The sequence below is a fragment of the Sturnira hondurensis genome, unplaced genomic scaffold (genome assembly GCF_014824575.4).
Source record: "Sturnira hondurensis isolate 20B ecotype Veracruz unplaced genomic scaffold, ASM1482457v3 Scaffold0008916, whole genome shotgun sequence".
Classification (NCBI taxonomy): domain Eukaryota; kingdom Metazoa; phylum Chordata; class Mammalia; order Chiroptera; family Phyllostomidae; genus Sturnira; species Sturnira hondurensis.
The window spans coordinates 538,533-556,733 of NW_028081547.1; the positions used below are offsets into that span (position 1 = coordinate 538,533).

The following is an 18,201-nucleotide window of genomic DNA, read 5'->3' on the forward strand; positions in this document are numbered from 1 at the left end:
TGGGGACCGCTACCATAGACCACAGGATCCTAGAGGATGTTCAGGGAGATACTTTTATAATCAGACTTACACAATTCAAACTCCTTCACATAACAAATTTCTGGCAGATATGGCCCCGGATCCCTGGGGCTGCCTTTCCAGAGCCTTGTCCCATGACATTCAGGTCCCATGACATTCAGGTCCCCTGTAACTGCTTCTGAGCCTTTCCTCGCGGGGCTCCCTCTCTGTCCATCCCCAGCCGTTGCTTATTCACCATTCAGACTGTGATGCAGGCAACACATCTCCATGAGGCTCTCCTGTCCTAGAATACAACTGACTACTCCCTCCCTCCACCAAGTTCATGTCACTTCACTATATTTTTATTACACTTATTTTTTTCACAAGTATCTCCTTGAATTAAACACTAAACCACCGAAGGACAGACACTGTGTCTGGTTTCTGTTGTATGTCCAGTGCCTGGCAGAGATCCTGGCACAGAGCAGGTACTCGGTAAATACTCACGCCGATGAATGAACCAATCGATTAACATTTCCATAAAGCCTTTACTCGAACGTTAACCTACTCCTATAGCCAGGATTGGTAAGCTACAGCCTGTGGGCCAAACCTGGCCCAGCACCTCTTCCTGTAAAGCCTGTAAGCTGAGAATATTTTTATTACAATTTTAAATAGATGAAAGCTATATTTCATGGAAAATGGAAACTTATGAAAGTACAATTTCAGTGTCCATGAATAAAGTCTTATTGAAACAGCCATACCCGTTCTCTCACGTATTGTCTGTGGGTGCTTTCCTGCTATAAAGGCAAAATGGATTAGTTGCCGCAGAGTCTGGATGGTCCCCAAAGCCTAAATCGCTTAGGATCTGGCCCCTCACTGACGTTTTCAGGTGCTTGTCCTATCGAGTGGAACGTGAGCTCTGCTATCATTTTGTCACTCGTGCCACTGTTCATGAAGTGGGTATTTACTAAGTATCTGCCACGAGTCACGTGTTCTGCCCATTGTGGGGATAAAACATAGAGCTGGGAAATGAACCTACGTGACAAATTCACAATGGGGGTCTGCAGCAGGAGAAAAAGACGAATGAGATAGTCTTACAAGTAAGCACCTTTGCAATTACCGCGCTGATGGGTGCAAAGGAATGCTACAGTAATCTTCCATGGTACACGGAGGGTCACTCCCACAGTTACAGATGGTCAAATCAGTGCCCAAACTGTAGGACGCTGACGTGGCTCTCTCTCCTCCTTTCCCCCTTTTTCTGCCCTGAGACCCTTCATTCTCAATTGGGTCCCTCCTTCAGACTGACTGTGAGACGCTCTTGCTCCCTGTGTGATACTCATTCTCTTTATAACCCCAGCACCTAGACCAAAGCCAGGCACACAGAAAACACTTGGGTATCACTGTTAAATACATGAAAGAACTAATCAGCAGAAGATATGTGGGCACATTCCTTGGCAATTCCCCGAGACTCAGTTTTCTCGTAAGTGAAATGAAGGACAATCTGTTCCCCAGTCCTTCCAGTTCTGCACTCCGCAGTTCTTCATGTCCTCGGAGCTGGCCCCCATCCGGCTTTCTGATTCACTCGTTTCTGTGGACATAAGGCAGCCTCTCTCTGCTTCTGCAGCCTGATGCGTCTCTCCTGAAAGACACATGAACCCTGCCCAAGGCCACGCAGCCAGCACCAATCCATTCTGCAGATCACTGCTGACAATGGACAGGAAGTACACCTTGGGGTTTCAGTCAAGGTCTGCTCAAGGTCTGAACACACAACAGTGGAGAAGAGAGACGATAGTGACTTCATAAACTGGCCCATTAGAGCTAGGAGTCATAAGGGTTTTCTTTGCACACCCATTTTTAAATAGCAACTTCAAGGTGGGGGCAATGTCAAACAGCACACAAGTCACCCCTTTGTTGCCTCCACCCCATGCACAAGCTACTGGTAGTTTTTTAAAGATCCTAGGACATGGGCAGCTCTGAAAACCTGATTCCTTGATTACCTCATAGTTCTTATCTACCCTGGAAGCAGTTGCTTTCCTTTGGTGTCTAGATCGATGCACGTAGCTTGGACGACAGTAATTTGCACCCACCGTCATTTGTTAATTTTGCTCTGTTAACTGCCTGGTTCTACAGCTCCGGCAGCCAGACAGTCGAGTGTTCCTGGACCAACCACGGATGCTTCCAGGATTCCTGTTAGCCCTGGGAAAACAGAACCTTCGGACGTATTTCCTCCTTAAAAGCCCTAAACTGTCCACAGGGCAACAGGCATCCAGAGCTCTCTTTCTCCTGTGTCATGGCTCTCCCCCCTCTTCCAGTCTCATCTTTTTTTCCATCTGAAATATGCATTTTCAACTTCGCTCTGATGAAGTCCAGCCAAAAAGTCAAAGGAAATGACAGAAATGTCCTAACAGGTAAAAAATAGGCTCTCTTTTTCCTAAAAATGAACTGATATAAGGAAAGACAACTCAGGACAAAAATATTCGCTGCTTTTGGGGGCCTCTTTTCATATTCTTCTGTACCTGCTACACGCTGAAAGCATATCAGTTGAAAAGTGCTGTTACTGCCACAGAAATGCCTTTGGGACCCACCCAGTGGTAGTCGACAGTTACGTTATGCTAACTCACCTCCCAGAAGGAAAGAATGAGATAATAGCATCAGCACAGTGCAGTCCTCATTTAAAACCATCGTTCTGGTTCTTACACCAGTGCTGCTTTATTGGGGTACTGATACTATGACCACACTCAAGTGTCTTAAAAAAGTTTCTCACCCTGGCCAGTGTGGCCCGATTGGTTAGAGCATCATCCCATAGACTGAAGGGTTGCAGTTCGACTCCTGGTCAGGGCACATTCCCAGGTTGCAGGTTGGATTACTGTTCGGGTGGGGTGCAGACAAGAGGCAATAGATCAATGTTGCTCTCTCATCACTATTTCTCTCTCTCTCTTAATCTCTCCCTCTCTCTCTGTCCCTCCTTCTCATCCTTCTCCCCATTTCTCTCTCTAAAAGCAATTTAAAAATGTCCTTGGTCGAGGACAAAAAAATAAAATAACATAAATAAATAAAAAGGTTCCTATTTCTGTTTAGGTTTGACAAACATCTATTCAGAAGCTGTATATTCTTTCATTTTTAAAAGCTAACCGTTTGATATGCAAAGAGGCAAGTGACAGACTCTGCAATATTTCTTTCCAATCTAAAGTCAATTCAGTCCCAAGACAGAGGATTAGGTAAACAGTTGAAGACGGCCCTTCCTCTGAGTGAAGACGGTAAGGTTTCACTCTGGAGTCAGGCTAACCTTCCTCGTCTCTGTGACCGAACTTGGAAGTCCACTTTGCGGAATCCTAGCTAATGGCCCGACATTCCTCTTTGATTCTATACAAAGCCTGGGGCCCTTTTGAGGGATAGGTTACCTTCTAAGAGTAAAACCTTAGGGCCTATTTCATTGGACGTTAAGTAGCCAGGATTCAGGGAGAATTCTGAGAACAGCTTCCATGGTTTTCATGCCTACTTTCCCCCACTAGGTGGCAGAACTGCACAACAGATCTTTCAGGACAGCAGCGTGGACCAGACGGTGCGCTGAAGAGACTCTGAGGGCTTTGGGAAGAGGACAGACACTGGGGGCAGACCAGCGCAAGGAAAAAGCCAGTGCTTCCCAAGGTCCCCTTTGTGCTTAAAATGAGTTCTGCGCCCTTCCTCCTCACCAGACTAGAAGCAGTTTTACTAACAGGGGCCACCCAAAGCCTACTGCCTAAACTGCCTCCATTTTTAAAAGTTGAAAGAATAAAATCTTTAGACAACGTACATGTTGCTCCACATGCCACAACATTTGAAAAAAGATCCCTGACCCAATTTGCAAATTCAAGATATAATGTTTTAAGTTTCCTAAGACAGTCACCTACCATGTTGAGAATTTTTGTTTAGGTTCTGTCACCTGTTTCGTGTTATCCACAGATGCCAAGTTACAGGACTTGCGATGATACCATAGAGGTGGTAGGAATGAAAACAGTCTAGGGTGACCATTTCCCATACAGGAGACACCAGAACTGCCCGTGTCCTAAACAGAAATAATGCTGCAACCTGTACCAGTTTCCAAAGGGCAAGTCACTGTGGCTGGCAGTCGGGGGAGGAAGAAGCCGAGGGGAAGGAGGGGCAGAGAAAGGGGAGAAGAAGTCACGACGAGACAATGAGGAGTCAGTATGGCAAGAATAGCCAAAGGTCGTCATCAACAGTTACCCTGCAAGAGTAACATCCAGCACATCCAGCTAGAGCCAGCCTTCACCTGACACGCTTCATTCATCTGCTGTCTTCCCGTTGGTGTACATATCTGGGTTTGCAGTCTGGGGTTCATACCCTTGTCTTTCCCACAGCTGGGGAGAGATACCTCATGTACGGCTCCGACTCCCAGTCCAGTTCAGCAACCAACACATTACACGTGTTTCAAGGTTGGCTGAGTGAATGAATAAGTGAAGATAATCACAGTAACACCGGCAAAATTTAACAGAGTTTCTGAAATTAGGGTAAGGTGAGAGAGGCGCACAAGGCTCCTGACGGGGGACCAAATCCGCGACCTAGGCATGTGCCCTGATGGGGAATTGAGTGCACAAGGAGCAGCAACACTGAAGGGGGCGCTGTTTGCTCTCAGGACACAGCCTCCTCCCAGCTCCCTGGATACCATCTGCCCGTTTTGTTTACGGGCCTTGCCTCGCTGTCGGGTTTTTGAAGATTTCTGTCTCTCATCACATAAAAGAGCTGGTACTGAAGAGTAAGTACCTAGTAGTAATAGAAAGCTCAGGCTCTGAGATCACGAAGACCTGAGTTCAAAACCTCACTGTGTCACTCGCGGCAGTCACACAGCTAATGAGATCATTCATCTCTCTCCAGGTTTTTCTATCTTATGCAGCTGTTAAGAGGATCAAACGAGACAGGCATATATAGGGCTTAGTCTAATACCAGCCACATAACACACAGAAACTATGACATAACAGCAAAAATAAGATTTTACTTTATCACCCTTAGTTTGTAACTTCTTTCCAAGGAAAGTTCATTCATGCCCAGTTTATCAACACTGATTAGTAGCTAGTACGTGTAAAACACTGCCAGATATTTAGGGGAAGTTACAGGAATGCAGTAATATGCAGCTGCCAACCTAGAGCAGGGATCAGATCACACACTTCTGTAAACAGCCCCATAGTGACGATATTAGGATTTGTGGGCCATGGCTCTGTCTCACTGCGACGGACAATGAATCGATTGTGGCTGCGTTATAGCAAAATATCACTCACAAAAACAGGCAGTGGGCCAGATTTGCCAATTCCTGCTCTGATTGATGAGCCAGAACATGTATACATTACTGATCTTTTTTAAAAAAAAACAGCCAACATCAGAAGACCACCCAGGTGACTGAGATGATAATGGTTTTCAAAGACGCAGTCATAACTGGCTGAGTTGAGGTGAGCAGAGCCAATGGGTGAGACCAGGGACCCACCAAAGTCATGGAGATGGAATATATTTGTGCTTGCGGTGAAGTGGCTGGTAAGCAGACTGGCTGGAGAAAAAAGGGGAGAACTTCACAGACAACAGAAGTAGAAGAAAGGAAGGCTGAGGGAGAATATAAAGGACACAGAATGTGAGACCGAGATTCCCCCGAACGGGAGTTTACTACGGCCCCAAATCAGGTCGGGGGAAGTTTGGTGATCCACCCAGGTGAATCCCTTTGTGAGGCAGGTTGCTGAATTCTTACTTGGCCTTAAAGAGGGAAGATGAATTTAGTGATGTGGGAGCAAAGGGCACCGTAATGGCGTTCGGTGTTTACTTTGAGTAATCTGATGATGTATTTCATTAGAAAAGGAGCTGTTCTCACCACCCATGACCTGCCCTTACTTTTGCAAGTGAGGCCAGTGTCTCCAAGTAACATGCTAGGAAAGAATGTTTGTTAAAACAAATTATCCTGGGGGCTGAGTGGGGTCCGGCCTTATGCGAATCCTTCCCTGGAGGAAGAAGCCGAGGACTCATTCCTGGGGGAGAGAGGAAGTTCAGCCTCAGGCCAGGGTTCGACCACTGGTTCTCAACGTGTGGCCCCAGAACCAGCAGCAGCAGCTCTCAGGTGGGAACTGGATAGCAACGCAAATGCTCGGGTCCCCCCCTTCAACTTCTGAATCAGGAACGCTGGGGACGGGGTCCAGCAACCTGTGCTTCCACCAACCTCCAGGTGATCTCCCGATGTGGGCTAAAGTCTGAGAACCCCTGGTCTATCTCAAACACGGAGTGCCCATGAACTACCCTTGATCATGAGCAGAGAGTCTGACTCAACAGACCTGGGAAGGAGTTTACATGTTTTCTGGGTTTTTGGTTTTTGGTTTTTGTTTGTTTCTCAGGTATTCAGGCGTGTTCCTGATTTAAGAGCCATCACTGTGCAGAGAGCTTCTCACCCCTAGCTGCACGTTGGAAGGACCCGGGGAACTTTAAAACATTCTGAGGGCTGAGTTCCACCCCAGCGATTCTGAGAAGTTAATCTGGCTGAGAGAAGGGGGGTTTCAAAGCTCCCCGGGTGACTGTGATATATTAGTGTATCTAATATACACTGGAGTGTGAGCAAGAAACACCCAGATTATTTATCGAACAAACTCCCAAGGAGTTTATAGGTCCGGGCCTGGGCCCAAGAATTTTCACTGATTGTGCTGGCCCGGCACAGCGCACCTTAGTGGCATTGCTCTTGGAGGAATACGCTGACTTTTCAGAAACTTGAAATCTTCTTTGGGTTGGGACGGCCAACTCTCCCTCTGTTCCTCCTCTGAATTCCTATACACTTATTATCGTTCCTTATAAAGTACCCATTCAGTTAAAGTATCGACATCTGAAGGGCAGCTTTTTGTTTTCCCTCCTGTGAGCCCCTCCCAGGAGTCACTGGCTTGCACATAGTAGGTATTCAGTTGAATAGGGCAGTAGTGTCTCAGAGCTGCTTCCCAGTGTTCATTTTCTTCCCAACTGACCTGCTACCCAGGTCACTCCACTGTGGCCCTGAGTTCATCGAGAAGAACCAAGGCACCTGTTTTTGAAAATGATGTGAAGGTAAATAGTCGTCCAGTCCCAGAGATTTAGATTGCTCGAGGAGGCTGTTCCGATAATGTCCCAGATGAAGCACAGCCGTCTGGAGAGGTTTTGGCATGTACGAAAACCAACTGCTGAATTTGTTCCTTGAAGACATTCCTTTTAGGATGTTATTTCCCATTTGGCACGTAACAGAGCTGTGCAGCTCGTGAGGATTTAGAGCCTCTGCTGCCTACAGCGGGCATCTCATTTAAAGCATGTCCCTGACAAAGCAACGTCGCGGGAACAGCACTGGAAATCTCTTCCCGGGAAATCATTTCTCTAGAGGCAGTTTCAGCTACAGCAGCGACCAGACAGCAACCAGCTCCCTAGAAAACATCTGAACTTTGAACATGCGGCTTTGCCGGGGCTGTCTTCATGCAGAGGCCGGTCATAGCACAGAACCAAATGAATTTGTTTCTCTGGTCACCCTGTAGCAATCCATCCTAATGTGATTCCCAAGATGCGTGGAGCCATTGCGTTTCCTTTCTCCAAAATAAACAAGCAAGCAAGCAAGCAAGCTCGGGCAAAGAGCAGAGCCGTGATCTCTGACATGCTGCTTCAAGATGGACTAACTGTAGTGACATGGGTTGTTTTTATTTATCTTGCTGCTTGTATACAATAAACTAAGAAGTTCAGAAGAGGAGACTGGTAAAAGGGGAAGGTTAAAAAAAGTAGTTTGGAGGCTGATGAGTTACAAAAATTGTATTAACACAATTTTTTAAAAAATGGACTGACGTACTTTTTTTCTCAATTTCCTTTCGCACCTGGGAGTACCAAAGAAATTCTGTTAGAAAGTCTGTTTTCTGTCAGGAGAAGGAGGAAGCTGCATTCAGCATTTGATCTGATTGAACAAGACTGTGACACAAATTTTTTAAGTGTAACTCTTAGGGCTAACCTGAGAGTAATTTTGCGTAATTTAGTAATTTTGTAGCCTGAGAGTCAGAAGCATAAAGGACTGAGAAGCAGGGACCTTGGAGGCAGGCTGCCTGGGTCCCAAGCCTGGTTCTGCCCCTTAGTATATGACTCTCAGCAGATTCCTGAACCACTGTCTGAAGCTCAGTTTCCCCATCTCTAAAATACATTTTAAAATGACCTCAGTTTCACCCCGACTGGTGTGACTCAGTTGGCTGAACACTGTCCCACAAAGCAAGAGGGCACATTCAATTCCCCATCAGGGCATATGCCTAGGTTGCGGATTTGGTCCAGTCAGGAAGCATAGCAGAGGCAACTGACCAATGTTTCTTTCCCTCTCTCCCTCCCTTCCCCTCTCTCTAAAAAGAAATGACCCCAATTGCATAGTATTGTTTGGAATGTATTACTTGGGACAATTATAGATTGTATATGTACATGCACACATATACACATGCACACATATACATATATACTACACACACATATAATATGAACACGTGCAACACTACGCAGATTACAGAAGCACTTTCTTTTACAGTGTTCTCTCTCTCCCCCACCCTACCCCCAAAGATATCTGGCCCCCAAAAGAAAAGCTATACTTTAAAATAAAATGACAGTTATTATTTTAAATAAAACCACTGACTATAGAGAGGGGCTTACTCAGGGGCTTTAGACAATCTGATGTCCACGTGCTCGAGGTTATGGGGCACCTGACCTCTGCGGGCTCTCAAAGGTCCTTCCTTGCAGACCTTGAGCCCTGGGACCAGGAACCCCCTTGAGGGGAGGAATTGGGGTGCTCGTGGTTGCTGTGGTTGGGTCACGTCATCAGATGCCCCATTCCCCCTGGGCGTGCAAAGCAGGCCAACGTGTGGCCTCTGCCAAGCACCCACTGCCAGTTTGTGTCCCTCCTCCGTCCTTCCTGATCTCCCAGCGACCCAGCAAACTCCAGAACAGTCCTGTAGGGGGAACCAGAGGCCTTTGCTTTCAGATACCGAAAAGGCCACCTCAGCAACAGTAGGTTCTGAGGAAGAAACTGAGACTGGAATGGGCCCCGGCTTCTATTAAGCTTCTTCACCACCCACCCCACCCCCAGTCCCTACAGAGGCCCTCAGCAAGTTAACTTGGCTAGGGTCAGGGGAGTTTCATTTTGATGGTGTGCTAAGGATTTCTCTACATCCACTCAAGAAAGTTATTTACTTCTTCCAGGTATAAACATTTACCATTGGTGTTTTCAATAAAAATCACTTCAGGAAACGTGTTGAGTTATCAGTGTGGAAAGACTGTCCTAGACATACAAAAAGTAAAAATTCACGGTGCCGTCTATCACAAGACTCACATTCCAGAGCAGCGTGGTCCAGCAGACCTTTCTACACTAATGAAATGGTCTATATTTGTGCTGTCCACAACACAGCCACAAGCCACATGGCCCTATCAAGTTCTTGAAAGGTGGATAGTATGACTGAGAAACTGAGCTTTTATTTACTTTTAATTAATCTACATTTAAGTAGCTGCATGTGGCTAGTGTTTGCCACGTTGCACAGCACAGTCCACGATGAAAAGCCCTGCTGCTTAAGGTACGGTCCCCGGACCAGACGTACTGGCATCGCCCGGGAGCTTATAGAAACGCAGAACCTCCGCTCCCACCGCACACCTCTTAAGTCAGAAATTGTGTTCCAACAAGATCTCCTGGTGCTGTGCATGCTCACTGAAGTCAGGAAGTATCTGCTAGGGAGAAATTAATTCAACACTCATACTTAGGAGCAGTTCTCACCCTCACTGCACTTTAAATGCAACTGGAGAGCATTAAAAATGCTGAGCCAAGGTCACTGCCCCCCCAACCCAGAGACTTCAGTTTAACTGGTGGAGGTTTGGCCTAAACACCATGCGTTTTCAAAGCTCCCTAGGGGACTTTCATAGACAGCCAAATGTGGGACCAGCCCAGCCCAGCGCAGGCCAGTGGTGCCGAAAACTGGCGAGCGTCAGGGCCACCGGGGAGGCTGTGAAAGGCAGACTGTGGGGTCAGGCGCCGAGAGCCCCTGATTCCCTGGGTCTGGGCTGGGTGCTGAGAATCTGCATTTCTAACAAGTGGTCCAGTGAAGCTACTGGTCTGGCAATTACGTCGAGAACCACTGGCCTGTGATTTTAAAAGTATGGGCTCCAGAATGAGGCTGCTCTGGGCTGAGTCCTGGATCCATTTACTGCCTGGGAAAGCTACCTACCCCCAAACCTCGTATCCTGAACTGTAAACTCTGACAGGATTGAGTTGGCCAAAAAAGTTAGCTCATTTGGTTTTTCCATAAGATGGCTCTTGTAGTTAAAGACTTAGTTGGCTTTCACTTCATTTGAAAGAATTTTGTTAGACTGTAGTGTGACAGCTGTCCTATCAGCATGCATTTAAAAAACTTATCAAAATTGGTGAATTTTTGTGCAGCCATTTTATTATCAAAGATGGAAGAAACTATGCAACATTTTCAGCATAGTATGCTTTATTCCTTCAAGAAAGGTAAAAATGCAAATGAAATGCAAAAAAGAAAAGATTTGTGCAGTGGATGGAGAAAGTGCTGTGACTGATCAAACGTGTCAACAGTGGTTTGCCAAGTTTTGTGCTGGACATTTCTCGCTGGACGATGCCCCACAGTCGGGTGGACCAGCTGAAGTTGACAGTGATCACACTGAGACATTAACTGAGAACAGTCAGCATTATACCCTGCAGGAGACGGGCGACATACTCAAAATATCCAAATCAATAGTTACTGGTGAAAATGAAAAATGCGTTTTATTTTAAAAAAATATGGATTTTTGGCCAACCCAATATTTACTCACGGGGTTGCTGTGAATGTTAACAGATAATGGCTAGGAAATGCTCAGGCCAGTGTCTGCTCTTTTTTAAAAAAAGTTTTTTATTGATTGACTTTGAGTGGAAGGGACAGAGAAAAAGAAACATCGATTGGTTGTTTCATTTACTTATTGGTTGATTCTTTATGTGTCCTGACCGAGAACTGAACCTGCTATCTTGGCATGTCGGGACGATGTCTAACTGAACTACCCACCTAACCAGGGTCCCAGTGTCTGCGCGTAATAAGCAATCAACAATTGTTCACTATCGTCACTGTTGTAACAACTCTTATTCATTCCTTTATTCATTCGACAAGCCCAAATTACGTGTCAGGAACTGTACAAGACATTGGAGACACGGCAAAAACAAGACAGTCAAGGTATTGAACTCATTCCAATTCATTCCAAGTGGGAGAACGGGAAGGTTTCACACAGGACGTGGTGTGAGAAAGGGACTGTAACCAGAGAGGCAGAGCAGAACCTCGCTCCCGGCTCAGCACGAGGGAAGAGGCAGCCGCCAAATGCCACCCAGCAGCCTGATACGGCTGGGCCGGGAAATCTAAGGCGAAGGGAGGCTGGCGGTCAGGGATGTGTCTGGGGCTCTCCCAAAGGGGCTGCCTCCACTCCCTGATTCTGTCTTATTTTTTAAATCTCAACACACTGAGAATAACTGGTGTCGGAAAACAGCCGGTCAACACTTTCCCTCTTGATTATTCTTACCAAATGCGGGGCTGGTCAATGTCAGGTCCAGACACCAAGCTCACTTCACCTGGCCCGGGGCTCGTTGAGCACGGGAGGGGCCCTGGAGCGAGAGCCTTCTGAAGTGGACGAACAGCAGTGTGACTCCTGAGACCGCGATGAGCCCTTGAAACATGGCCACTGAGGGGGAAAGTGGTGTTCTGACCCCACATGTTGCTCTCCTTGGGAAAATGGTGACACGCCACTAAGCCTCATTTGGCACTCTAAAATTCTGGTTTCTCTCTATCTTCTAACTAAACTCAAAAAGGCAGCGTGAGTCCTGAAGAGAGAGCGGTTCTCAGCAGGGAGGGGTCCATCTAACACGCTGCCCTCAGTTTCTGCAGCTGCACGGGGAGGGCACCCAGACCTCGGTGCCACTTGTAAACTAATTTGCCTGTTTCCAAGAAAATTAATCAATCAAACAAAACCCCGCTATATGTAAGTGAGTATATAGGGAAGGCCTCAGGCTCCACACAGAATCTCCCCGAGGGTCTCCTCACAATGAGGGGAGGGTGCAGCCCCGCCCCCAACCCCCCCCCCACCCNAAAAAGGCAGCGTGAGTCCTGAAGAGAGAGCGGTTCTCAGCAGGGAGGGGTCCATCTAACACGCTGCCCTCAGTTTCTGCAGCTGCACGGGGAGGGCACCCAGACCTCGGCGCCACTTGTAAACTAATTTGCCTGTTTCCAAGAAAATTAATCAATCAAACAAAACCCCACTATATGTAAGTGAGTATATAGGGAAGGCCTCAGGCTCCACATAGAATCTCCCCGAGGGTCTCCTCACATAGAGGGGAGGGTGCAGACCCCCCCCCCCAACCCCCCGGTGCCTGCTGAGCATTCGGACGCCAAGGGCTGTGCGGACCACTGGCAGGCGAACCGCAGGATGGGTCGCTGCTCTAAGCCTTCCTGGCGCCACGACTTTGGGCAAGGCCCCTCTGAATTTCAGTTTCCTCTTTGGCAAAGTGGGAAGAATAATAATGCCCCTTTTGGTAGGCAGAATAACGGCTCCCCAAAATGTTTCATGTTAATCCTTGGAACCTATGAATATAGTGACTTACCAGTGCACGGCAAAAGGCAATCAAAGTAGCAGATCAATTAAGATTGCTAATCGGCTGACCTTAAAATGAGGAGATTACCCTGAATTATCTCCCAAGGTAATCACAAGGGTCCTTAAGAGTAGAAGAGGGAGGGATAAAAGAGAGTCAGAGGGAAGTAGCAGAGAGCAAAAGCAGAGAGATGTGCAAAGGACTCAGCCCACCACTGCTGGCTTTGAAGATGGAGGAAGTGGCTGTCAGCCAAGGAGTGTGGACGGCTCCTGGAAGCTGGAAAAGGAAGTGGAATCTTCCTTAGAGCATCCATAAGGGAGCACAGCCCTGAAGATATTTTTATCTTAGCCCAGAGAGACCTATGTTAACTTCTAACCTACAGAATTCCAAGATAATAAATTTGTGTTGCTTTAAGACCCCAAGTTTGTGGCAAGTTGTTACTGCAAGAAGAAGAAACCAATACATCTATCTTGCAGGGCTGTGAGGCTGATGGCTGGGCAAGGACACTTCTTATCTAGGATGGCATTACCATCCACGGGCACTTGCTATCCTCCACACGGAAAAGTTGCACTGTTTCCCACTCTGCCCGCTCACCCACCGCCACAGCCTCAGCAGGACCCTGCTCCTCCCAGAAGGCTCCTTGCATCCTCCCACCCACATAAGCTCTCTCCCCTCTGAACTCGAAGGGCCCTTCCAGTCTGTACCTCGCAATGAGGGACTTAATTACATAGCGGGTAGTGTTACCTCCTGTTGCTGCATGAGTTTATTTTGGTTCCAAAACTAGATTAAACCCTTGGTCTCAAACAGGAACTATGTTTTGTCCTGTTGTTGTTGTTGTTTTTAAGAACCTGTGCTTTTTTTTATGAGCCTGTTTTTATCACCGTTTGACATAAAAGAAAGGACTGCCCAGGCATATATTTATAAGTAGATAGCCTAAATCATTTTAATTGCCCTGTTACTGGGTATTAATTCATTTTTCTATTATTTTTAGCAGAGTTTTCTATTTTCTAGCAGAGTTTGTGGAAGGTTCTAAAGTCTAAGGTCCAAGGCCAGGTCTAATAGGAGCTAGAGAACCAAGTTCAGTTTTTTTTTACCAAAGTTCAATGCCAGTGGCTCCTTACCTGCCCCAGATTTCATCAGTCAGAGAAAATGAGACAGACAATGTTAAGAGTCACAACGAAACAAGGAAAGAGTGTGGCCAAGCATATTCCTCCCATCCCAGCACTGAGCACATAGTAGATGCTCATGAAAACAGGTTCAATGACTGGCCAGTGAGTGCATTACTATTTTTTCTCACACAAGATGACGGTCAACAAAACTATGCAAACACACAAAGAAGACACAGCCCACTGACCTACCTTGGGGATACAGTTCCCCAAAGAATGAGACAGACAAAAGAGTTCTCCCCAGAGCATGTTATTCAAGTCTTAAAATAAGATACAGCTCTCATTCCAGGGTACATTTATTTCAGTGAGGTAGGAAAAAATTTGGTGAGAGAAACAAAAATGAATAAGCTGGTGTGTGGGACTAGGAATTAAAATAAGCAGCGACCTGCCGCCTGCCAACATGGAGGTCCTCATGTCCCGCCGCCTTATTTCTGGCTCCATCTGGTTTGTTTTCTTCCCTAGCACTTTAAAGTACGATAGGTGGGTCAGACAGAGGGGCCCGTGATGGTCACTAAACTCGTCCTGTGTATCTGGTACTGCACTCGCATCACCTCACTGAATCTGCACTTCAACCTTAGGGGGTGGGTGCTATTAATACCCCTATTGTGCAGTAAGAAAACTGAGTTTCAGACAAGTGAATGACCTTGCTCAACGTGACCCATCAGAAAGCATCTGGGCCAAGATGTGAACTGAGGGGGTGGAGCCCAGACCCACCGGCTTCGATCCACTCTGCCCTATTGACCAAGGATGGGCCGCAGCCCTCTGTCCCTCTCTCTCAGGTGAAGAAGCTCTGCTCCTTAGGTGGCTAAGGCACCCGGGACTCAGGATACACCTGTATGCCCTGCTCCTAGTGGCAGCTCTAGGGAGTGGACGTGGGAAAGGAGGAATGGGAAGAAGACACGGGGGGTGTTCTTCACTAAGATCTCTTCCCTGCCTGCCAGCCTGAAGTGAAGCCCTCTGTGAGTGAGTAGAGATGGAGGAGTGCCAACATAAGCAGCAAAATCAGCTCAGTCACCCCCACCTAGTCCTCAGAACCCCGAATTTTTCAAGGGTAAGGACAGAGAGAGAGGAGCGTGGCCTGGGTATGGACATAAAGTCAGACCACATCTGGAACAAATCACCCCTTTCACCACTTCCAGGCAATGGGACCTTGGATAAGACAACCTCTCGGAGCCCGTTTTCTAACCTGCAAAATGGGGAAAATAATTCCTAGTTCCTAGGTTTGCTGAGGATTGAGTTCATGTATGTAAGGGCTCATCAGAGTGCCCAGAACACAGCAGAACCAGAATAAATACTAGCTGTTATTAGTAAGGCATTAGCAAATGCACTAAGATAATTAATGTCCACAAAAGTTAAGTAAATACTGAACTATATAATATGTAACCCCACAGTAATAACAAGGAATCAAACATGGTGTGGGTTATGCTGTGGGAAAGGTAAGGGCAGGGGTCACGGCCCCCACTGTGTTTTACCCCCCGAAGTGCCCGGACAGCCCAGCCCTCTGTCCTTGGCAGGGCAGGCCTCGGGCAGCGTGTGCGGGAGAACGAGGGGAGCCTTCAGCTTCCAGCATCTTCCCCTAAACCTCAGAGAGGACAGCAGCACTTCTGGAAATGCCTGATTTAACGAGATTATTCCTTCTACTTTATATGCCATACCTCGTGGGAATGTTCATTTTGTCTCTGGCAGCTCGTTGGTTCAATCATTGTTTCACGGTGTAATAACCCATGTATTAAATCAGACGTGGAACCTCCTTGAAATATTAGGATACTGAATTCCCTTTCCTAACAGCCAGACCAGTTTTGAATCTCACCCACAGGTCTTAGTTACCAAAGAACAAAAAGTAGGCTATTTAAAGTGTTTTCTTCTACAGAGCTCAAAAGGTCATGGGTCTATGTCTTCAGTTTCAATAGCATTTTTGCTTCCTAACACCTTATATAATATACTTGTTTATTAGGCCTCTAGTTTCCTGTTCTTCCCGCTCTGTTATGTTAAAGGGCAGGATGCTGTCTATTTGATTCACTATTGTTTCCTAATGATTTGAAAAAGTACCAGGCACATAGGAGGTGCTTAATAAATACTGTTCAATTAATGAACAAATTGAAGCACATTTTAGAGCCGTTTTTAAAGAACAGCCACAATTGATGGAAATGTATCTCATTTTATTCCTTTTCCTTTTTCCCTCCCTTTTTCTGTTCGCTCTGATAGATTTTCACTAGATTGGAACACAATTCCAAAAATCAGGATTAAACTATCCACAGGAAGGCATGGATTCATAGAATGCCCAAGTTGCCCCTACCCTAAGACTTTCCCGGGTACATTTCACCCACAGGAGGAGACTCGGCCTCACACTCTTAATGTGGGGTGAGACCCAGGAGGGACGTCTCCATCACCATCGTAAGGGGCCTCAATCATCTAGGACCACAGGGACCAGGGGACAATGGACCCTCACGCAAAATTAGGGTTCATGAAGTATGAGGCCCAGAAGGTAATTTAATCCAAATCTCCCATTTCTTAGATGGGAAAACTGAGGGTCCAGGAAAGTGTCTGTTCAAGTGCACAGTCCTTAGAGCACAGCCAGGAACAGAAGGCGCGTTCCTTTTCCCCTTCTGACCCTCTTCTTTTCCTTCCTCCTTCCTTTCTCCCTCTTTCTCAGTTTTCTTCCCTCCATCCCTTCTTCCTTCTCTCTCGTCCTTCACTCCTTACCTCTTTGTTTAAGTGTGTGTGTGTGTGTGTGTGTGTGTGTGTGTAATCTTCACAAGAGGGTGGTTTAGAAAAAGCCCCGGTTAGCAGCCCATGCACAATTTTGACTCGGCAATGTTGGTGATTTAATTTCACTAACTTTCCATCTTTCCTCAACAGCTGTTACTAATACAAGCATCTTAGAGACTTCCTGAGATAAAAAACAAAAACCAAAAAACCTTAGAGATCACCTAGGCCAACCTTTATTTTACAGATCAGAAACAACAGGCAAGTAACAAACAGTGAGTCCCCCGGTCACAAAGCCAGCTGACAGCAAAGCTGAGACATCCAGGACCCTTGGCCTCAGAGCTCACTCAGGGCCAACTGAGGACACTCCTCAGATGCGTGTGCAGCCCAAATGGTCTCATCGCGTTGGCTCAAAAACCCAGTCTAAGCAAACATGTCTCACATCAAGGATGAAGATTCTTCCTTCAAGAAAATGAGTAAATTCTACTGTGAAAATTGGAAAAATAGAGCCATAACACATACACACATGTGTGTATGTGATTATTACATATACTATATATAAAAGATGCTTATTTCTTAAATATCTGCTACTATGTATATAAAAGTTAACAGTGCTAGCAAGAATATTATAACACATTGCTTGACACAATACTTTTGAAATGTTATCCATCAATATCTATACAAACTAAAATACACATATTCTTCGATCCAGCAAGTCTTCCAGGAACCTGAAACTATCTATAGAAATAAAATTGTACAAATATGTGGATTAGGCCATTATTTGTAGCAGGAAAAGAAAACAATCAGGTGGTTCGTCATCCGGGTCATGGCTGAATGAACTGCAGTACAACCACCTACGGAACTTTGTGCTGCAGGGACATCCGTCATTCATTAGTTAGTAAGAAAACCAAATTGCAGTACAATGTGGTTGATACAATTATGTTATACAAAGACCTCCATCTCGGAAACACTATTATATGTGACATACTTTCTATTGGGAAACGAGTATGAAGGAAAGTTGTGGAAGTCTATTAGCACTGAGCACCCCAGAGAGCAGGTAGCAATGGATGCAGGGGGAAGAGATGACTACTATTTTCTTTATATATACATCTTTGAATGTTTATATTGACTATTATATACATTATATATATTTGAAAAAATCATGTAAAGACAAAAATTCTGAACATAAAGACAGGTGCAACCCACAAATATTCCTGAGTCCTGTTTCAGCCTCCCTCCCTCCCCGGTAGAAGGAGGAGCAACAGAAATCCTCTGAGAAAATCATGAAATGCAGCAGAGAGAACCTCGAAGCTTTATCTCTACGCGCTGCCATAGTCATCCTCTGAGCTTGCTACTTTTCCCACCAAACTGTCCTTGTCCTGATACAGGAAGTGACACGTTGAGCAGAGATGGGAAGTGAGATGTGAACCCAGCAGCTGCCAAAGCTCTTCCTTTAACACAGGAAGGGAGCTCAATCTTCTTCAAGGTGAGGGGTGACTCAAGAGGCTTCACCTTATCCTGCTCCACAAAAGAACTCATAACTATAAATATCCATGCAGGATCCAGTCTTTCTAAAACTAAGAAGCATCTAGAATCTTTTAGCAGACAACCTTAGCAGATACCTGAACCAGCTACCTGGAAAGTTGGCCTTGACTTCATAGGTTCATTTGTCCAGTCCTGACTCCAGGCTGAATGAAAAGTGGCAGACCCATGCACGTGGAGGTC

General features: G+C 46.1%; 1 protein-coding gene across 9 annotated transcripts in view; it reads right to left on the reverse strand.

Moving 5' to 3' along the window:
- KCNMA1 (potassium calcium-activated channel subfamily M alpha 1) overlaps positions 1-18,201 on the reverse strand; it is a 728,885-nt gene that overhangs the window by 273,623 nt on the left and 437,061 nt on the right. The window lies entirely within an intron of this gene.